The 23,907-nt window shown below is 36.9% G+C and overlaps 1 long non-coding RNA gene across 3 annotated transcripts in view; it reads right to left on the reverse strand.

The window, feature by feature from the left end:
• LOC112134302 (uncharacterized) overlaps positions 1–23,907 on the reverse strand; it is an 85,918-nt gene that overhangs the window by 31,105 nt on the left and 30,906 nt on the right. For 2 of the 3 annotated variants that reach the window (XR_010140891.1, XR_008527141.1), the window contains one exon: positions 778–22,390. This is a non-coding gene — a long non-coding RNA (uncharacterized LOC112134302). The remainder of the gene's footprint in view (positions 1–777; positions 22,391–23,907) is intronic. The other variant, XR_010140890.1, reaches the window with a different exon arrangement.

Genomic DNA, 23,907 nt, shown 5'->3' on the forward strand with positions numbered 1-23,907 from the left:
CTGTACCTGTCCTAGAAGGAAAGCGGAACCTCATCCTGATTTTTAATAACTTCTTATAACACCAACATATAGTTAATAAATGCTTAAGAATTAATGAAGAACACTTGCTGATGGGGCATTAAAATGACAACAAAATGCACAGCTAAGAAAATGTAAGTTCATTCCTTCTTCTTATGAATGGCCTAGCACACAATCGCATCATAAATATTTGTTGAATGAATGGAATTGGGAACACTGCTCCTCTTGCCCCTTTGCCCATAGAATATGAAGTTCATTATAAGGCTGGTGAACTTGGAATGTACAACAAAATCTCATTATTTGCAACCCCCACCAGATTTGGAATTCATAAAATCAAGAAAAATCATCTGGATGAATTTTACATTTAGACTCAATTAGAAAGCAGTTGAGAAAACATCTTTAGTCGTAAAGGGAAAACCTTCAAAGCCATCTAGTAAACAGAAGAAACAAGTTTTCAAAAATATTTAGATGTGACAGTTCATGTATTTAAAATGCGTATTCAATTAATCCTGACCTCGTTTCAAAAGAACAACTTTTTCGAAATTTTTGTTAGTCTAGTTCTTTTTCTGTATGAGCTTTGAAAAATCAAGATATCATTTTCTAAAAAGTCATAATGAAAACTTTCTGCTGATTCAGATTTATTCACTAGCCCTTGACCTAAAAAAAAGGCATTTTCCTTATAATCTGTGTGCTCTGACATTTGATTATTCTATTATTTTTCTAGATCAGTGAGGTCAGTTTTACATTGACTATACATACCTACAATAAGTCTTCATCTTCTGCACAATGATCGCTTTCTCTTTGTCTTTAGCCCCTGTTTGGGGTTGATTTTAGAGATATTTTCTCCTACTCCTTTTCTTCCTCATTTTCTTCCTCCCTTTTCTCTTCCTTCTTTCTAAATTTGAGATTAGATCTAAAAGTACATATCCATTTTATTGCTAGTTTTAAAATAAGAATCTACAAGTTTTGAATTCAATACTTGTATTGAATTGATATTGTAATACCAATAGTTATGGGATTAATTCATATTAATAAAAACCACTTTCTTTCGATAAACACATACCTCATATGTCATCACAACAATCCAAAAAGGTAGGTGGTATTCTTATCTCCTCACTCTAAAGGTGAGAAATATGAGATTGGCATAGAAAGGTAAAAAATTTGTTCTAGGCTTTCCAACTAGGAAGTAGAAGAACTGCCATAGGTTACAACAGTCATTTATTTAACCATTAAACCATTCAGCCTCTGACAGATACAGGACATGGGCATTAAAGGAATGCCTGACCCCAGTGCTTCATTAACATTCCTCCTACTAAGGAGACCATCATGATTTTATCTCCTCTTAACATATTACTTACAAGGTTAAGTCCTTTAAAATATTAAATATTTAATTAGTCCTATTACAGCATCTCCCTGAGGCAAATAGTTAGACTGTATAATTGTTATGTTGGTTAAAAAGAAGAGCAAAAGGGAGCTTGAGCATAAATTAACAATAATAAAACAGATCATTACATTTCATGCCTGGAGATTAACATGGATAACTCCCTTCAAGTAAAATTGTAAGGAGATTATTAAAATCAGTCTTTACAGATGACCTTAGTCATTACACTTTAACTGGGTGTCCACACAGCCAAAATGACCAGTCAATCCATTAAATATAAGGTTACCATTCTCATCCAGTATTTCTCAAAGTGTCCACAAAGACTCCTGTATATAAGTCACCCGGAAGTTTTGTTTAAAATAGAGATTTTAGTGTTTACATGAATTGTTGTCTGTTTTTTAGCAAGCATTGCCAAGTGATTTTGGGGCAAAAGATCAACCAAATTTTTAAGGCTTTGTTCTTATTCATAATGAATATATATAAAACATTATTTCTGCTGAAATAATAGTTCAGAGTTTTATTCCCTGACCATCTGCAAACACATTGAGAGTTGAGACTCCATGCTTTAATCAGTAATTATTCCACTGTCTGGGAAAGAAACAAACAACACTGGGCCTCAAAATCGTTTAATGCCTAATGACCTTGTAGCTATAATCTTTAATCATCCTTAGCAATGCTAGGAAAGATACTTGAGATTTACGTTTTTTTTTAGAGGGCTTAAGACTAACTCATGTGCTCTCAAAATCTGGTCTCCTCCATTATCTAATCAGAAGAGGATTGCAACAGTGAGAGTTCCACTAAGAAGAGAAAAATGCTTTTCACAGTGGGATGTCAACATTCCTGCTGACATCCCTAATATTCTAAGCCTCTTTGAACCAATGGCAGAACATTTTATTACTTTAACACTCATCTGAAAATTCAAACTTACGGAGATCTAGCACTAGCCAATAAAGCCCACTTCAAGTATATCTAACGCAAGAGGGAGGCTCAGTCTAAGCAAAATATTAAATTACACATATAGACAAGACTCTCAAACTCTTTTCACTGTATTTGGTTTTTCAGCATCAAAAAATAATATACTCCATCAAATTATTTTCATTCCCCCCAAAACCATTACATAAAATCTAAATTCAGTTATGACCTTAGCATTTATGGAAGACTGGCATGAGAAAGGTTATTTTTGTAATGCTTTTCATTTTCTTTGCAAAAAAGCACTATATTATGTGCTATGCTACCTTATGAACTTTTAGAAAAAGAGACTTCTAATATACTTCTCTTAGTATTCAGTCACAGGAAAACGTGTTTCTCTCCAGATGAACATGAATGATTCTATTCATTCTACTTTGAGAACTCGGCAGCCTCTTACATTTTCCTTTTGACTTCACAGCCTAGAAGATGAAAATTAAATTCGGTTTTCAACTGCAGCAACTAATTCATTTCATATGCATGATGTAAGTATGTTTCACCTTCTTAAACTTGTTTCTATAATTTTTCTTTTTATCTTGTCTGTTTTAAGTGAGCTTTATCACTGGAAGTCACTTCTAATGTTTTGAAAGAGTAGACAAGGAGAAAGTCAAAAAATTTTTTTAAGAATTAAGCAAGCAAAAGTAAATTTGGAGGAAAATGTGACAAGAAGATTACTCGGCTACACGGAGAGATCAAACAGGACAGAATCAATTTTTCTTGTTTTATAACCACAAGGCTATTTAAACTGACAATAATACCACCAAAACAGATCACTAAGAAATGTCACAGAAGACAGCATCCGACATGACTCTTGTTAGACTAGCTCAAAGCCGATGTGAAAGCAGAACAGCTGAAGGATAATGAAATACAGTCTAGCTTGTAATTAAATAAAAATCATAAAGGCCCAGAGACCAAAAAGCATCTCAAATGGAATTTTTTCAGTGCCTTGTATTTAACTGCCTGAAACTATTCTTTAAGAACCATACTTCCAGTTTGAAACTCTAATGTGCATATAGAACCATACTTGCAGTCTTAAACTTTAATGTGCATATAAGTCACCTGGGGAGCTCCTTAAAATGCAGATTCAGTTTGGATCCCATAGTACTGGGGCTTGGGATTCTGCATTTTACGTGACATGGGGCAGCTAGTTCAGGATAGCACGGTGGAGTGGCACCTTCAGAGCTAGACATGACCGAATCAAATCCCAGCTTTACTACTTAAAAGCTGTGTGTCATTGGCCAAGTCCTTTAACATCTCAGACCTTCAGTTACCTTGTGGCAGGCCAGGTCTCACTAACAACTGTTTCAGTACTGACTGAGTGCTTAAGTTAAATATTAAAAGCCAGTGCCCTTATACAAAGGCTGAGATGTAACAAAAGCCCATCAAGAGTTTTGCCTAGGCCTTTCCTGGGCCTTATATCATGACAAAATAACAAAGGAATTCTTAACAGGACCCAAGGATTTATTATGAGTTTGAAGAAACTCCCCAGGCTTCCACAAACAGGTTTATTGGGGGTCTGAAGGAACTCCTCAAACGTCCGCGATTTAGCAAGAGACAAGATAAGGGTAATCACCCCAGCACCTTGACCCATTTAGATTAAGTAAATTTACTGAGCCTCCAGAGGAAGGTCTTCAGAAATCAGACCTTAGTTATAGATTAAAAGAAGTTAATCACTTACGTCTTTAGATGAATGCACAACTACATGTAGACATATAGCTTAGAAGGTATATAAGCTCTGGAAAACTTTGTAATTTTGAGTTGATCTGGTGATAATTTCCAGGCCTTCTCCCTGTAACCAGTTACAGAAATAAAAACTCTCTTCCTCCCCAGTTCATCTGCATCTCGTTATTGGGCCACAGGAAATAGCAGCCTGACCCTCAGTTTGGTCCCGGAACAACCTCATCATTTGCATGGCAATGACAGTATCTACCCTGCACAGTCCTTGGAAGGACTTAAAAACCTCCTAAGGCTTTTGACCATGATAAGAGCATGGTCAGATAATGCCCTACATAAATATTCTTTGTTTTGGCTGTCTTTGTTATAACAGAACATTGCCTTTGGATTTGGAATGTTATAATTTGGATGTAAGTAGAAAAATAAGCAAAATGAAAACCCAGATTATATGAAATGAATTTTAATGTTAAAGTCTGATGTGGATGTTGTTTGTGCACATGTATGCATGTGTAAGTGAAGCTACACTTAAAAGTTTCACACCCTTTGTACTGATTACTATATAACCAAAATCTGGGATATTTTCCCTCATTTTTATCTAATAACCAAGAATCTTTATGTAAGGTAAAATGATCAAGGCCTAGAGAATAAATGAGAAAAAAAGGGGTTCACATTTGAAAGAAAAGACAGGCAGCAGAGGTAAGCAATCAAACAGTGTTTTCAAACCTCTGGTTACTTTGCATGGCTGTTGAATCTAAATTCTCATCTTTAGTCTTAAAAAAAAGAATAGTGGAAAACTAGCATAAAATGGGGTTTGTCACCTCAAATTCTTTGTAGGATCAGGGAAAGTGTAAACATTATATAAATAAATAAAATTTCTAAAATTCCACAAAACTATATTAATAGTTTAGGCAACTTAATTAAGAAATTTGTTAGTGATAACCAGAAAGCTGTTATGAAAAAAAGCTTTCTCACAGAACTCATGACAAATTTTTACTGGCTTTTCAATTGATTTTTGACATCAGGTTATATTCAGGGTCTAGGAAAATCTTCTTTTCTGTTTTAAAAAAATCAAGCCTTAGCCTAAAAGTGTAAAGAAACCTTGGAGAGTTTCATTCGAGTACGCAGAAATGGTGGTATTTTGCTATACCTAAACTGTGATGAAATCTCTGAAACTGCATAGCCAGAAGCAAAACCTTCGGGAGACTAATAACACTTCAACATTTCCAGTCCACATGTGAATGTTAATTCCACTCTGTGAAGAGTACCACCAAAATGGCCATACTACTATAGAATGGGAAATTTTTATGTACGCTTCCTATAAAATGCAAATATTACCAAAGAATGGGTCTCCACTGAGTTCTCTCTATATCTATTCCTTTGCAAAGTTAAATCACACTGGTGAAGCTCTTTCACAAAGGCAATATAAAATTCTTAAGTAGCAGGCATTTGCTGCTCTGATGCCAAGGTAGCCCCTTAGGTTGTTGACAATTACCTGTACCCCTGATGAATGCCCATTCTTAAAGCAAGCACAAGGCCCTGGTAATAGAGGAAGACAGGAGATGTTTTAGAATTTCAGAGCCTGGAAAAATGGAAGCGGCTTCTGCAAAACGAAACTTCTGATTGGGGTTGTCTTGCCCTTGGATCAAACGTCTTACCTGGTTAAGTCCCTTGAAGAATGTGATTTGCGATGGCTTTTCTCCATGATTTGAAAAAAAAAAAAAGTGTTACATAAAAACCAGAAAATGATAGAGCTGCATTTTTCTCACTGTTTTTTAAAGTAATATTTGTAACCGGTTTTCTGATAAACTACTGTACAAGAAAAATAATTTTTTTCCTCTGTACTCTCACAATACTTCTGACACCAAATATGTGGGGTTTTTTTCCACACCAAGCAATTCTCTAACTATCCAAATGTCAGCTGGGTGTCCTGCAATTCAATTCAGTTCTGACACTATCTACTTGGAGTTAGCATCAAATCCCACATTAAAGGTTCAGTTCCACAAGACTGCCTCCCACTTCGGATACCAAATGCAAGTTCAGGCCTCTAGCACTTCTGACCAACTGGCTATAAATCAGTGGTTACCATGACCACCCTCCTCAGGTTTGATCATTTGTTAGGACTCACAGAATTCAGAGAAACACTTGTTTATGCTTGCTTGTGAGACAGACAGGTGAGAAGGGCTTCCTGGAAAAACTCCAGCTGGCCTGCACACTGGCCTGGAACCACGGAAGTTCACGCCCTTTTCATAGGGGAGGAGCCTGGCCCCTCCTCTTCCTGTGTGGAATCTGGGATTCAATCTGCGAGGCGGGAAGCCCACAGGCAGGAAGCACACTCTCACTTCGCTAAGAGTCTGTTTCCCCATTTTGCCCAATAAATCCCATTTTTCTCACTCTTCAAATCATCTGCGAGCCTAAATTTTCGTGGCTGTGTGATAACGACCCCCATCTTTAGCTGAACTAAGGAAAAGCCCTGCAACATTTGTTTATTATATAATAAAGGATATGATAAAGGGTACAACCAGCCACATGAATAGTTACATAGGATGAGTTACTACTGCAGGAGTTTCTGTCCCCATGGAGTTGGGGTGCATCCACCTCCCAGCACATGAGTGTGTTAATTAACCCAGAGGCTCTCCAAACCTTGTCTTTAAGGGATTGTTATGGAGGCTTCAACACATAGGCACAATCTATCATTAACTCAATCTCCAGCCCCCATCCCCTTTCTGGAGAATATGAAAGTGGGGCTGCAAACTTCTAATCATAGCTTGGTCTTTCTGGTGACCAACCCCAACCCTGAAGCTATCTAGGAACCCACCAAGAGTCACCTCACTAGAACAAAAGACACTTCTATCACCCAGAAAATTCCACAGGATTTAGGAATTCTGAATCAGGAACTGGGGTCAAAGACCAAATATTAGAACAAAAGATGCTCTTAACACTCTTATCTCTTAGGAAATTACAAGGGTTTCATGAACTCTGTGCCAGGAAATGGGGACAAAGACCAAATTTAAATTTCTTATATCACAATATTGCAACTACAATATTGAAGTTTTACACATGAGGAAACTGAGGCACAAGGTAGCTGAAGAGCCTCCATGAGGCCTCACAATGCAATTTGATTCCAGTCTGCTGAGACACTTCTCTCAAACACTACACTCTACTGCCTCTCATTCACTATGGTATTCCTCAGTGTTTGTCACATATCAGTGCTCAATAAATATAAGTGAAATGAATGAGACATTTCATAACCCCTGTAGCCGTCACCTACTAGAAGTGAGGTCTTTGAGGGGACAAACTGTCTTATTCATTTTGTCCTAATCCCCAGTACCTAGCATAATGCCATAGGGTGGATGCTCAAAAGTTGTTTGATGGATGAAAAATGAATAAATGTGTAAATACAGACTCAGATAGCTATAGGTAATATAAACCAGAAGTGGACAAATCACATGGTAAAATAGGAAAGAGCAGGTATAGTTCTCCATCTTCTTGCAATTCCATGTAGTGGTCTAGACTAATGAACTCAATGATCAATTGTATTATTTAGTTTCTCATATCAAGCTGTTAATGGGATACAGAATAGAATTGTGAATTCTTTTTTGCAAAAAATCCCCCATTTTTATGATGTATATAATAATGGGTCCCAGAAGAAGAGCTATATTAAAAAACAAAATGAAGACAAGAAAATAACCATATCAAAGATGAATAAAAACTTAGATATACAAGCAGTGCTTCTGTCCAGTAAAGTAGTCTTGGTAGCAGAGGAAAGTAAATACTTTCCCCTGGAGCATAGCAAAAAGCAGCCTGCCACAGCACAAAATTTCATGGAGGTCTCTTTTTTTAATCTTAAAAATTCATCTTTATTTTCATCCTGAGGTATCTCAATTTTTGATTTACCACAAAAATAATGTTTGATTACTTACCATTATGTAAAATGAAAATACCACCATCTTTTCCTTTAGCATTCAGTACTGTGGAATATGTTAGCCTATTTGAGAAATCAGGGACCACAGCATCTGGCAAAGACTTTCATTTAGAGGCCTAAATATCTAGAAGCACATTACAAATTCATTAAGTGAGATATAGATAACCCAGATAAGCATAATGAAATTAGGTTAATTTGGCATGAGAAATAGTATCTGTGCATTCACCAAATATACTTCCTTAATAACCGTACTGAACAACCATATATAAAGGTAAACAAATACCAAAGCTAGCTATGATAGCTATTACTCAGGCTCAGAAATATTTGTTTCTCCTATGCAACATGGGTAGATTAAAATTCCCTGGGTCCCTGAATCTGGCCATGGTGTGTTATTTGTGAGGTGAATAGAATGTTACTGGAAGTCACCTGTGTCAATTCCATGTGAAAGCATTAGAGTTAACATGCAATTTACCATGTTCTCTTTTCCCCACCACACTAACTAATAAGGCCATCTGTTCCAAAAAGTGCAGTTCCAGGATGATGCCACCTTCCCCAGCTGGATTGCTGAGTTGCCACACAGAGGCAGTTGTATGGGAGAGTTACTCTGAAGAAGAAATAAACTTTTGCTATGTTAAAGCCACTGAGATGTTACTGCAGCAGAACCTAACCTATCCTGGCTAACACCATCCCAGGTGTTAAACTCAAATAGACCAAGCTACATAAACATTAGATATCCCTATCTTATTTGTGCTTTATTAGTCCAGAGCTACAAGCAACATTCTATAGGCAATATGGTTATTTGTACTTTCTGCCTAACAGTTTTGGCTAAATTTATTCATGAACTGTTCTTTAAAAAAATAAATCTGCCGAAGTGGTTATTCAGCAGTATGTAAACAGTCAATTGGTGCTTTTCTTTTAAAACCACTTTCACTGGTTGTAAAGAGAAAAACCCATAGCAGACTATAAAGTTCTCTATTGACATAGATAACATTGGTGAATATGCCACATTAAATACTAAAACTATCAGCAAATTATGCCATGAAGCAAATACAAACCACCAAAAAATTCACAATAAATTCTTTTAATTATTAACTTTTAATTATTCATTAACTTTTAAAATTCTGATTCATATTATTTAACATCTCAACCAATTTTGGAAATTATACAAACTTTTTTTTTTTTTTTTTACTAGGCTCTATCAATCTATGCCAGGGTTTCTTAACATTTGCACTATTAACATTTCAGACTAGATGGTTTTCATTGTGGTAAGGGACTGTCCTGTGCATCCCTGCCCTCTGTACACTAGATGTCAGTTGCACTTTTGCAATTGTGACAATCAAAAATATCTCCAAACATTGACAAATGTCTAGTGGGGAGGGAGGACGTATCACAAAATTACCCCCAATTGAAAACTACTAACCTATTCCAGAGGTCCACAAAAAATAAAATATGAATTTCATCTGACAGCTCTATTGCTGCCTTACTGAAGTGATTTGCAATAGTACATAGAGGTGATAAAACAGGACTTTACTTTCATTATTGCACAAAGAAAACACAGTAAGTATCAAAACTTAGATAATAAAAATTTGCAAAACTAACAAAATAATTACTAGAAATCCCATCTTGATTAGCATGTTTATAGGCATGTCTTTCTGGATTCATTCATTCAACAACTAGTTATTGAATAACTGCTTCATGTTGGGCACTGTATATATACCAGAGATAAGAGTGTTAAGCCAGACAGAGGAGATTCCAGCCTTCCTGGAGCTTACAGCCTCATGGGAGAAACAGATTCAGAGCCTTAAATATCAATTGCAAATGAAGATGTGTCATAAAGAAAAGTGCAGGTGCCTATGATACTACAGCACTGGGACTGGTTTAAGTGTGGCATCTTTGAAGAACTGTCGTCTTAATTGAATAGAAAGCTATGTCTAACCAGTTGGCACTCAAGTAGTACTTACTAACCACCAGGCATTTTTCTCACATTCTATTTTTTAAAACTCATTTAATCCTCTCAACAACTGCATGAGATAACTATAATTATTACTAAAATAATTAATTTAGTAATTATCACTAAAATAAAATAACTGAAAATGAATACTGAGAGACCAGGTGCCTTTTCCTAGATCACAAAGCTAGTGTGTGGAAGAGGCAAAATTTGAACAGGTTCATGTTCCTAAGGACTAACCCATCAGCCTTCCACCCCCAACGTGAGCCAAGCCCAGCAGAAGGAGGTAGTGTTGTCCTGTCCTGTTCACTTTGTCCACAGGCTGGCAGAGACTGTGTTTCTCTGTTTCCCTGGCAAGGAGGAGTGACCTTCCAGTCACCGAAGAGAGAGTACTGAAATCCACTTCATTATATATTTATGGTAGTTTCCTAGTTAAATGCAGCCTCCTTAAATTCTTTCTTGGGAGGAGATGAGGTATGCATTATTTATAAATTATTTAATTATTGTGGGAATTAAGCAACAGAACACTCTGACAGTATAATTGAAGAGAGGTAGAAGGTTCCAAAAGGCTGAATTCACAACAGCAAATTGTTCAAATACATATTTTTGATTAGTCAGGAGGTTCGACAGAATTTCCAGGCTAACAAGCTAATATGCTCTCATCTGAAATGAATACTTTCATTCAGCATCTATATGTTGTACGTGTGTGTTTGCAATGAGCTGAAGTGAAATCTCCTCACTAAAATTATTTCTAATATCCTAAATGATCTAAGTCACACACTAGTTATGGTGATGATGATTAATCATGTAAGTCTTATACATTATATAAGTATGATAAAAAGGATTTCAATACTTCTGAATATGTTCTTTTTATTGCTGTTCTTTTTTTGAGGTACTGTTGGTTTGATTTTTACATGATCATATTATATAGAAATTCTAAATGTTTCTAAACGGAATAATGAAGTGACTTTTGATTTTTAACTCACTTCCTATAAGGATGATGCCTCTTTTCAGAATTTATGATGTATATAATTATCTCAGTTGGTTAGAATGGCTTTGATCCACATGTCACTTTGCCCTGTGGACATAGCTGCTTTGGGTCCCTCAACATAATCTATTACCAAATTTTTAAAAAGACCCAAAGACATTAGGGACGAATAATTTTATCTTCTTATGTGATGCACCTTTCAGACAGCAAAATCACAGGGAGTGGGGTAATCTGATTAGTTCCATATTCTAGGTAATTGACAATTATCTAGGAAAGCCTTAGCATCTCATTTCTATAGTTGAAAATATTTGCAACATGTATCTGTACATGTTTGTGTTTTTGTAAGTAATACTTAAATATCTGTGTGTGATGATTAATTTTACACTTATGTGTCAACTTGACTGGGCCACAGGATGCCAGATATCTCATTAAATATTATCTCTGGATGTATCTGTGAAGGTATTTCAGAAAGATTCGCATTTGGATGGGTGGACTTAAGTAAAGCAGATGACCCTCCCTAACATGAGAGGGCTTCATCCCATCCATCCAGGTGTTGAGTAGAACAAAAAGGAGGAGAAAAGTTGGATTTGCTCTCTCTCTGCCTAGCTTTTGAGCTGGGACATCAATCTTCTCCTGCCTTCAACACTCTTGGTTCTCAGACCTTGAGACTGGGAATAATATCTACACCATTGGTTCTCTGGCTCTCAGGTCTTTGAATTACATCACAGGCTTTCTTGGATCTCCAGTTTGTAGACAGCAGATCTGGAACTACTTGACCTCCATAATTCACAAGAGCCAATACCCTATAATAAATGTCTTTATATGTGGTGTGTGTGTGTGTGTGTGTGTGTGTATGTAAAGGTTCTGGAGAATGGTGACTAATATACCATGTGGGGATGAATGATGGATGTCCCCATGATGTGGGGACAAAGGGTCATAGCATGGAAATTTAAGATAATTTTACAATATTGCAAATGGAAGTGTCAGAATAGCACAAGATTGAGTTGAATGTGTACACATCTCAGGATATTCACTGACAAATGCTTTAAAAAATACTAATGTCAATTTATTCTATTATCACTTGCCTCATTAATCAAAAAGTGAACTGCAAAAGAAAATGGGCTTGATTCTGTTCAACTGTTATTGCATGATGAACAACTGGGAGGCACAAAAAGAATTTGTTTGACAATTTAATTCCCATGATAGTTTTTTTTTATTTCCCCCAACCAGAAAAAATAATCTTTACTTTCTATTACTATTGTTATAATTATCAGCTGTTTTGAAAATCACACAATAATATCTACTATAATTCTAATATTGTCTAAGTGTATTATTGGTGATTTATCAGCCAATTAAGAAGAAGCAATAAGCAATACATTAGATTAAAAAGTGGTGTAGTGTATGTGTATGTGTTCGTATTTTTAAACCACCTCACATGTGCTGCTTAAACCTAAGTTTTTTGAAATTTTTGACAGGATTCTCTCTTGCCTTTATCCTTCTGAGTATTGTTTTTCTTTTTAAAGAAAAGGTATTGAGTAATTTTCCTGTAACTAACAAAAAATGTTAGTTCCCTTTTTACTATTGTTTTGTAACCATTTCCTACCTACATATTACAGAAGTGATTTCCAACTCAAAGGGCATTGTCATGTTTATAATTACCCCCTTAATTCATAAAATAGGATATAGACATTATACATTCTTTAGCCCAGTGGTTCTTAAAGTCTTGCCTCAGACCCCCAGCATCAGCACCACCTAAGAGCTTGTTAAAGTACACATTTTCAGGCCCCATCCCATTCTGCTAATTCAGAAACTCTGGGAATGGAGCCCAGCAATGTGCTACACCAAGTCCTCCAGGTGATTCTGATGCATCCTCAATTTTGAGAACCTCTGCTTTAGACTGAAGAATATTTTGAAAGTAAGGGGACTTACCCAAAGTTTTTCTTAGGTTAAGAGCTACCTTAAGACAGGTACTAGCCACTTTCAATGTCCAGTTTCTACAGACTAACTCTCTGCTTTCTACTTTTTGAAACAACAGCATTGACTTCCCATCAATAAAATGGTCAGTGATTCCATTTAGTTTTATATTAAAACATTAGAAATTCCTTCTAATTTCATACAGAAGGGATACCCAGATATTATCCAGAGTACCTGCTCTTATGGTGTGAATTTTCTCCAATAACCCTGGGATAACTTGGTCATTCCCCTCACAGGTATATTCCCTGCAACTAACTCACTGTGGATGCCTCTGCTAGAACCACAGAAGGGTAGTGCTTCTGCCATACCTCAGCCTGAGTTTCCTGGTTTGATCAGATTATTTTTAAATACTGCAAACTCATGCAAATAATATTGTTATTTCTTGAAAAAGGCAACTGATTTTCCTAACAAAATTGAGAAAGAGCAAAATGCTTTTTTGTACAAAATGAGCTGGAAATTGAGTCAGAAAAGAATTTCTGAAGGTTGCCATTTCAATAAATGTCAAATACTCAGAGTTATAAGCCAGCCAGCCAAGCGGTTTCCTTTCTTAACTGTTCTCCTCTTGCTTGCTAGTTGGAGAGACAGTGGAGGTGGGGAGAAGATGAACAGGCAGGATTCTAGGACTACTGAGAAGGAAGGGCATGAAATTAGGTGGATTTGGAAACTAGAAGGAGATTTATTAATGGCGTAGGGTTCATTGTAAGACCAGAAGTAGGCAGGGACTTATCATGAAGGGCAAAGTGAGGATTAGTTCCTAAAAGTGGTCAGAAGCCATTAAAAGATTGTTAAGTCAGTGAAATGATCACTCCAGCATTATAGAATGATCACTTTGCCAACAAGTGATAGAAGGGTGGATTCTAGAGAGAAAATGCTGAAAAACAACTGCCACAAGGAGAAAGGCAATAAGGACCAAAACTAAATAGCAGTACCAGTGGAAACAGAAGAAAACGGATTCAATAGCTACATTGGAGGTAGAATAAACAGATCATCCTTTCTACTACATAGGAGGTAGAATAAACATCTTCCATTCTACTATAGAACTTTACTTAAGAAATAACAACCATGCGCCTTACAGCCTGCTGTCAAGAGTCTCTGCACTAAAAAATTAAAAATGCTTAAATTTTTAATTAAATCACTCCTGAACCACACACACACAGACACACACACACACACACATAAATGTATGCTTGGGAGGAAGGGGTACACCAACCCACTGTCAAACAAAAACAGACTGTGAAATCCAGTTTATACTCAACTAAAGAAGCACCACTCTGCACACAAATGCATGTGCATGTGCACACATACACACACACACACACACATACACGCATACACATACACACGCATCATTAGAATGTGGCCTTAAAATTGAGTCTGTGCACACTGTGGTTTTGTCATTCTCTCTCATCCCCCAACCCCTACTTCCAATCTAGTCCATTCTATAGGTGATCTACTAGAATTGCTTTCTAAATTGCCCGTGCAACTACAGCAAGCATAGATTTTCCAATTCCTTCCAATTTAACTTGAAAAATTCCATTATTACTTCGAGGCAAAGAACCTTCAGTGGACACCTTGTTTTTTCAATCCCTTTGGCTCTTGTCTCCACCCAAGCTTATGTTCTCCATCTTTCCAACTTTTCCATGTCTCCATTCTTCATCTAGCTGTTTGGAGGTTCCCTAGGTGAGGATGGGGCAGTTTCTCTCTATTTGTACTACTGTTCTACACTCTAATTTCTGAGTACTGTTTGGGCAGCACTGATAATTGGTTTCCAAGACATGGTTACCATAGTAACACCATTAGATAGTATTATTTAAAAAACAGCAACAAATTAAAAGCCTTCTGTAAGAGAAACAGTGAAAAAAATAGGCAGAGTCCAGTCAAGAACCCAGTTTCTTTGCTGAGTAATTCCCCTCTCCTAAGGACACAATATATTTTAAAAAGCAAGCATTTTCCAGGAGAACATTTCACTGGTTTATTTACTTACTTCATTATGTATTTTTAGCAGGAAAAGTTTCTGATTTTTTTCCATCATTAGACTTTGGTGTGGAAGGAATTGTGTCTGCTCCCCATAATGTTGTTGCTAATCTCTCTGAGCATTCCATTGAGGTCAGCATTGAATTTTGCAGTCCTCAAATCTCTCAGAGAAATTTGTTGAGATTTTCACTATTTTACCTACTCTCTCAGGACCTCATGTACAGATATCCCACTGTGGTAAAAATAATGAAACCCATCAGTCTCCTAGTAGCTAATACTAATAGCCAGGCTTATGCAAAACTAATTTCTTAAGTTGAAATTGTTTTACTGTATGAGTTATGGTATTATATAATGTAATATTTCTCTGTCTTGTTTCGATAAAAAATTGTTCCTATTCTTGGCAATTAAAAAAGTTTTATATTAAATTATGGAATTTTTGTGGCTTTCAATTTCCTGCTCGCCAATGTTATAGAAAGCCCAATTTAAAATATAAATAAATAAGAGAGTGTTGCATTTTGTACAAGTAGATATTCAGTAATCATCTGAACCTTTTTTCCTTTTAACATGTATGTCTTTTAAATGCACATGTGATGGATAGCTCCTGCATTTTCATAACATCTAGATTCCGAAGTTCTAAGCAGCAATCAAGGCTGCAGGAGCTGACCTGTTGCAATTTTACTACCGTGGCAAAATCAGCCACCTTATTCTAAGCTACACATTTTCAAACGCAGTCTCAGCAGTATACCCTTTTTATGACTCCAGTTTATGCAACTTTTCCTTAGGACCCTAGCTCGTCCATATATCTGAGATTCCTAAATTCAGCAAGCTATCAAGTAACAGCATTGCTTTCTTTTTCATCAGTAAAGTATGAGTATAGAACAGACCATGAAGAATAAATTGGGGTCACACAGACATGCCAGTCATGTATCCTCTATGACCTCCATTCAGAAGTTGTGAAAATGTGGAAGCAGACACTTGTACATTTAGAGATATGTACATTTAGAGATATGTACATTGAAAATGAAAAGGAAAAAGAACAGTTCAAATCATTGCCAAACTAGGGTTCTTTGTGAGTGAAGGGCAAGTGGCCCTAATGAATGCCACAGACCAGGAGCTCACGTTTCACTGCAGAAATTAATAATGAGCCATTTCTAAACAGGACCTCCAAAGGGAATGATTCAAAAGAAGAAAACAAGACCGTATGCATTCTTTCACTCCTGCCAGAAACCCTGAGTCTTATAAATACACCTAGACTTCCAACAAGAACACAACTGAGATTCTCCCACGTAGAGAAAAATCAAACATGGCCATGTGGAAGGGATGAGAGAGAGCCTCCTAATCAGGAATCATAGCACTAGACAGGACTATTCAGAGGTAGAGACAAAGATTATTTTTCAAAAATGTCTTCCTTTGAGCAATTGTATATTATCTCAGTTGTTATGTTGCCTGGAGCTATAAAACTAATGCATACCAACAAAAATCCTACATATATTGTGAGACTTTTGCATTTCTATCTTTATCCTTGACTAAAGATTCAGCAACAAGTGTCTGTCTGAGTAGAACACTGGGAATATGAGCAGAAGCCCATGATGCATGGTCTAGGGAGCGGAATTGTACAGAAGAATTTAATTTAGTCCTTAATGCCAAATAGTTCCCCACCTCCTACATGAAGAACTCTCTGCTAAAATGTGGTTCGTGGGATACCATGGAGGGTTTCAAGGTAAAGGAGTTACTTATCAAACAGACAAGACAAGAATCCATTCAACTCGGTAATGTGAGAGCCTGGCTATTCACGAGAGCAAGTAACTCAATGTGTCATAATTTTCAAGGAGCTTATAAAATTCAATTCCATCTTTTGTCAAAATGTAGTTATTAATGCTTGTCACCTAGATGGCCTGCAGATGTGTCTTAAGGATAAAAAAGTCACTGAATTTAATTTACATATTTCTCTAAAAACAAGAACTCCTGAAATTAACAGAGAATATAGCTTACTGAAAAAGAGTAGACTTTTTCAGATACAGATAAATGTTAATCACATTAGCAAACCAAAGGAATTATTTATCTATTTAAGTTAAAATATCTGCCTTGGCCTCAATTTCATAGCACACATAGATATATAATTGGTTGGAATTTTTGATAGAGTAATTCAAATAATTGCTTCAGTTACCTACTATCTTTTATTGCTCATTTGCCCTAAAGGCTGGGAAGAACTTTAAAAATAATATAGCTACCTTTTAATTATTCATGGGAAAAACATTAACAATGTGACAATCTGTTTTACTTTCAGACTTTTACTGCCATGATTAAATAGAGAAATTAACAGAATAATTTGCCCACTACTCTTCTGCTGTATTTGTATTTGTGTTCTTTTGTTTATCATTTTAAACCGAAATATTGTATCACCCACTCCTACCTGACGAAACCGGTAGAGTTCGCCTTACAAATTTAGAAATTTGTATTTCTCTAAGAAATTACATTATCAGATTCCAGCATGAATTGGGAAGTAGCTCAATGCTTGTCATCTAGATGGCCTACACATGTGTTTTATCCTACAGGATAAAAAAGGTACTGAATTTAATTTACATCTTTCTCTGAAAATGAGAGAGATCCTTCTGAAATTAACAGATATTATAGCTGAGTTGGTTTTCAGTTGGATGACTGGATTACTGTGTATAAAGTTTTGAATTCCCACACATTTTGTTAAAGTCACGGATAACCAAATAAACTTAATAAACTTCTAAACACACATTAAGATGCCAGAAAAATACCTGTGGATTATCCATGCAAATGCTACTTTTCCTCAGGGAAGACAATCCAAAATTGACTTAACTATATATGGATTGAGTACATACTCTGCATGAAAGTCTAATACACTAAATGCTAAAACTTGTTTCCCATTTGAAATCTTTCTGGAAGAAGTAAATCATTGACTTACTCTGCACGAATAGAAAATTGAATAGACTAAATGCTTATATTAGTCCCATTACCTTTCTTCAACTAGAAGAAGACTTTTGATAATTTCATGAAACTATCCCACCTGACTCAACTATAGTGATACTTTTGATAAATTGTGTTGTCATATTGCAATGAAAGGTTTATAATCAACAATTTTTTTACTCTTAAAAAAATGAAGATTTTTATTCCATATTTGTAGTAGCGGGTATGTATGTTTGCATCTGAGAACAAAAACTGAGTCAAATAAATAAATTTCCAGAATTGACAAATTAAACGATACATCTGTCCAGACATGGAAACAAATTGTTGAAAACAGTGTTATTTACTACAAAACCACATGCCTCATTTTGCAATGTCTGTGCTTGAGGAAGAAAGAAAAAAATGGATGTATTAATTATACATAATGAATGACCTGACACTTTCTGGGTGTTATGATGAAGATGAAGTTTTGAAAGGTTTTCCTGGAGGTTTGCTTCATGCTGCAGATGAATGTGTATTTCTTCATATTTTAGAATTTTTTTTAACTTTTAAGAAACAGATATAGTTTCCATTATGTGTAACTTGCCCAGGTGCACTGAGAAGGCCTCATTGAGCTAGGCAAGAGTCAGAACTTCTGGTTCTCAGGAAGGGATCCCCAGTTCAGGTCCACAAGGCAGAAATACATTATGGCACATATGAATACATTTTGGCACATATGAATACACACACATGCACATACATACATATAAAGTATGTATTCCTAATGTGTATTCCTACCTATATGTGTATGTGTGTGTGTGCATTTGTGTTGTTTTCAACATCCAAAAGTCAACTTCTGGATTTCTGCAAACAAAAACAGATATTCCCCATTTATTCATGGATACCTATGGTAACCTAATGATTCTGTTTCTCCTTATATTCTAGATAGTAGCTTGTGTCTTGTCAGTGTTTGATATTTCATTCAGAATAACATGAATAACACATTGCAATAATGTTAATGTGTACAGTAAAATTGTGACTACCTATGAGAAGGTGGATGGAAAACCAATAACCTCACATTTGAAAATGGCATTATCCTAAAAGCCCACTTCCAAACATTTTATCAATATTGACCTTTATTTTAAGATGCTTTGGGAATAGCAGCATTAAAAGACAATTACACCTATTTGTACATCTGCTATTTTCAAGGCTGTAAATTCAAACTATTCCAAAGCTTTTTCAATAATCATACATACCAGGTATTTATACAATAAACCAGGCAATCTAAAATCCTTAAATCCTAAGCAATTTCCTTCTTCCTCCTTCTAGTTAAATAGAGAAATGAAAATGCTATCTCCTTCCTTGCCGTCTTGTCTCACATTTCGGTAAGCACATTGTAACTATAGTGATGGGTGTTGCAGACAGAGAGACAGCAATTGACAAAGACAAAGTAATCATTCTGAGTTATCATGGATAGTACAGATTGCCCCCAACATCCTGAAAGTAATTCACTAATAAAGTACATTATAATATACAAGACCCAACTCCCCTCCCCTTTTTTTGCTGAAGTGGTTGTTCTGTTATATGTAATGCTAAAATAATCTCGACATAAACTATGAGGTTGAGATTTCTTCCTTCTTCTTTCCTTAACCCAGCACACCACCTGCACAATTAATTTATCACCAATCACCACAGCTGTCAAAGAGAATGGCTCCAGGAAAACAGTAGGCCAATCATATACCAGGTGTGCAGGCAGTATAGTAACTTCTTTCTTTTGGCCCATCTCTCTCTCATTAATGTCTGAGAGCAGGAACCATGTCTTTCTTTGTTTTATATCTGTAGTATCCAGCAGGGCAGCTGGATACTACATCAAATTGGCATAAAATAACTGCAATTTCAATAAATGAATTTAAGTCACTATTTATAGTAATATCTATTGAAGCCTATGTAATATCTCAAGTCTTCAAAACCTAAGGAAACAGATATAGTTTCCATTATGTGTAACTTGCCCAGGTGCACTGAGAAGGCCTCATTGAGCTGGGCAAGAGTCAGAACTTCTGGTTCTCAGGAAGGGGTCCCCAGTTCAGGTCCACAAGGCACTGATCCTTTCACCAAGATGGGGAGAGGGCTAGATGGGGAGGGCAGAAGCCAGTCAGCAGTGTGGCTAATTAGGGAAAAGGAGTCAGGCTGGCAGGACCAAGGGGAAGCAAACAGAAAAAGCAAATAAGCTATAAATCTGCCTTTCTTCATGGTTCAGGACACCTGGCCCTTCTGCACAAATAAGTCAAAATCTACCTGTGCCCAACTTACCACAAGACCCTCAGCTGGTAGAAAAATGCAAATTAGCTCACTGCAACCTTAACATTATCAGTACCGCACATAGCCCTCTCCAGCACCAGCACCATCCTATAAATCCCCTTGCTTTTGTCTCCTTGCAGTCAGCTCCTCTCTTGCTGACTGTATCCTTAAAATGTATTTTTGTACTTTCTCCAATAAATCTGCCTTTCTTTACCTACAATTGTCTTGGTAAATTCCTTTACTGCCCACACCACTGGCCGTAGCTAGTTACTACTACACCTATTGTACAGTGCAAACAGGAACAGGACATTCCGCCAAGTACAGCTGGCCCAGGAGAGGCTCTTGATCTGGAAAGTCCCACACCTACCCCAAGACGTGCCTGTAACTATATCACTTGGAGACTGAGCGGAGAAGAAAGCCCAGGTTTTTGTTTCTTCATTCCCCTGGGCACAGGGAGCAGGGTCCAAGTTATATATTGATTTTTAGATCTGCTGCCCTTTCTGGGTAAGAATCAGAAGTGTATATGTTTTCTCTATTCTGTATCAGGTAAAAAGGTGAGTACCTAGGAAAAATACGTAAAGCTCTACTTCATTTGTCTTCTAACATCACTATCCATGTGTCTCCCAGTTAGTTTATAAGTGAAAGTTCATTGAGAATGAAAAAATTTGCCCAAAATATAAAAAGATGAGGATGGTGGGATTTACAAAAAAAAAAAAAAATTCACTTCTCAACGCTTACTGCAATTATTATGGTTTAACATGTCATATTGTTCCCAAGAGGCCTGCATTTACATAACTAATACACACTTCCTTTCAATTTGTTACAAACAAAATACTCAAAATATCACTTTCTGTGACATCTCTATGATTCCTTTGGTAGGTACATGTTTAGGTCACCAATTTTAACCAGAATCTGGTAGCATAAGGCTCTGTCCCAGGCATCAGAAAAAAACACATCTTTTATCTTCTTTTTGAAAATCAACTATTGACAAGATTGTTTATGCTTTTAAAAGCACTAGAATCTACTGAGAAGCTGTGCCACAGGGGTGTGCATTAATGACACCCCTGAGCTTCCTGCCTGTCAGAACTTAGTAATCTCCTCCTCCTGCCCCGTCACTCCCACGCATTTTGTCAGAAAGAGACAGAGAATTAGGTACAGTCTCTCATTTAAACAGCAAGGTATAAAAAGCTCTTAGGAGGCCAGGCACGGTGGCTCACTCATGTAATCCCAGCACTTTGGGATGCCAAAGCAGGAGGATCACTTGAGGCCAGGAGTTTGAGACCAGGCTGGTCAACATAGGGAGACCTTGTCTCTACAATAAATAAATAAATATGAATTTTTTAAAAGAATTAGCCAGGCATTGTGGTGCCACCTGTGGTCTCAGCCACTTGGGAAGTTGAGGCAGGAGAATCACTGGAGGCTGCAGTGAACTATGATTGCACCACTGCACCCCAAGCCTGTGCAACAGAGTAAGACCTTGTCTCGAGAAAATAAAAAGCTCTTAGGATGCCTGCTCACTCCCTCGGATTCTAGTGATGTCTCACATTCCCACAACCTATGTTGTTCCACTTGAATAAGACAACCTAATTTGTATTAGTTCCTCATCAGGCTCAAAACCCACCATTTAGGGGTACTTAGGAGCTCTGTGCCAAATGCTTTACCTCAGCTTGGTTTTCTAATCTTTACAACCACTTAATGAGGTAGGTGCTGTCGCTGTCGTTATCTCCAGACCACACAAACCCAAACTCAGAGAGTGTATGCATCTTGCCCAAGGACACACGGTAAGTGAGAGAGCTTGGATTCAAACCCAGAACGTTCTGAGCCCTCATCCGGACTGCAACCGCTCTGCTCTCAGGCTGCTCCCTAACGCTCTCTCCACCCGCAAATAAAATCATTGCTTCAAAAACACTGAAAGGCCAATCTCACAAGAATGCTTTTCTTTTTAAAAATTGATCTGCTGTATTACACACTACTACGTGCTCTCTTATATTTAAGCAGTTATGTGTTTTTTTAAAGGGTACACACTGGATTAAAAATATGAGTTAGGCATTTATGTTGAGAGCATAATTAATAACTTCAGTTAATTGGTATTGCAACGCTGACTACTCCGTCTGAGGGCTATTAAATCACCAGGGGTCTGAACTGCATCGTTGGGAAGTCTGCGCCCCTCCCCGCAGCGTTCCTCCGCCATCTAGAGGCGCGGCTCTGAAGCGAAGTGTTCAGCGCTGAGCTCTGAAATGCATCCCCGAGCCACTAACCAGTTCTGAGGTTTTCAGTCTTCTTTTCTCTTCCTTTAAAAACAAGGTTGCTTTCTTCTTAAATCTTCAAACAATGCTAACAAAGACCAATTGCATTAAATAAAATATGATGTTGGCATTTTTATGGTAATAAGTTTGAGAATGGCAATCATGAGAAAAAATAGCTCATTAAAGACCTCTATTGTTGGCATTTTAGGAATACATGCGTACTGTCTACACACAGCGATCAATCACCAGATTATGAGAGCAGTGATTCATCTCTCCTTGAATTTGTCCAATATTTGAATATTCATCATATAAGTTGCTTGATGTTCTCAAACAGCAATAAGAAATAAATATTTCTCAAATACCAGTAGGAAAGTGAAACAGCAAGATCTAATTTCCTAATCTTTGCCTTATAAAAAAACATCAGAGGAAAAATTGCTAGTGGCATGTTATGTTATCTGATTGCTCATCATAATAATAATGATAAGACAACTAATGTTTATTGAGTTTCTACTGTGTTTCTATAATCTTACATATTTATACATTATTTCTAATCTCATAACAATTTGGAAATTATTAAAATCATTATGTGAGAAAAACTGAGGCTCGGACAAATGATAAAATGGTAAATTGTAAGCGGTAACCAATGAAGCTGGCATTTAAAACAAAAACTTCAAATATCTGTTCTCTTTTCACTACTTCATGTTAGTTTGAAAATAATGAAGAGCTACTTATTTATCCAACGTGGCAAGCAGTAAGTTAATATTCATCTGAATATTTTGCATTAGAGATAACCAATGAAATTATTTAACTCGTTTAAAATGTTTGAAAATCATTGAGGCCGGGTGCAGTGACTCATGCTTGTAATCCCAGCATTTTGAGAGACCAAGGCAGGTGGATTACTTGAGGTCAGGAGTTACAGACCAGCCTGGCCAATATGGTGAAACCCCCTCTCTACTAAAAATGCAAAGAATTGGCCAGATGCAGTGGCTCACGCCTGCAATCCCAGCACTTTGGAATGCCGAGGTGGGTGGATTGCCCGAGATCAGAAGTTCAAGACCAGCTTGGGCAACACGGTGAAACCCCGTCTCTACTAAAAAAATACAAAAAATTAGCCGGGCGTGGCGGCGTGTACCTGTAATCTTAGCTACTCAGGAAGCTGAGGCAGGAGAATTGCTAGAAGCCGGGAGACAGAGGTTGCAGTGAGCCAAGATCGAGCCACTGCACTCCAGCCTGGGTGATAGAGTGAGACTCCGTCTCAAAAATAAAAAAAAATAAATAAATAAAGGCAAAGAATTAGCTGGGCATAGTGATGCCCACCTGTAATTCCAGCTACTCAGGAGGCTGAGACAGGAGAATCACTCGAGCCCCAAAAGGAGGAGGTTGCAGTGAGCCGAGATGGCACCTCTGCCCTCCAGCCTGGGCAACAGGGCAAGACTCCATCAAAAAAAAAAAAAAAAAAAAAAGAAAAGAAAAGAAAAGTAAAAAAAGAAAAGAGAGTTATTGAAAGAGGATAATTTTAAAACTGAGTTTACAATTTGACCTACTGCTATCACAGATGAAATTATTCAACCTGAGGAATACCCAAGGGCAAAGATAATAGAGAAG

The sequence above is a fragment of the Pongo abelii genome, chromosome 6 (assembly GCF_028885655.2).
Source record: "Pongo abelii isolate AG06213 chromosome 6, NHGRI_mPonAbe1-v2.0_pri, whole genome shotgun sequence".
NCBI classification, from domain to species: Eukaryota; Metazoa; Chordata; class Mammalia; order Primates; family Hominidae; genus Pongo; species Pongo abelii.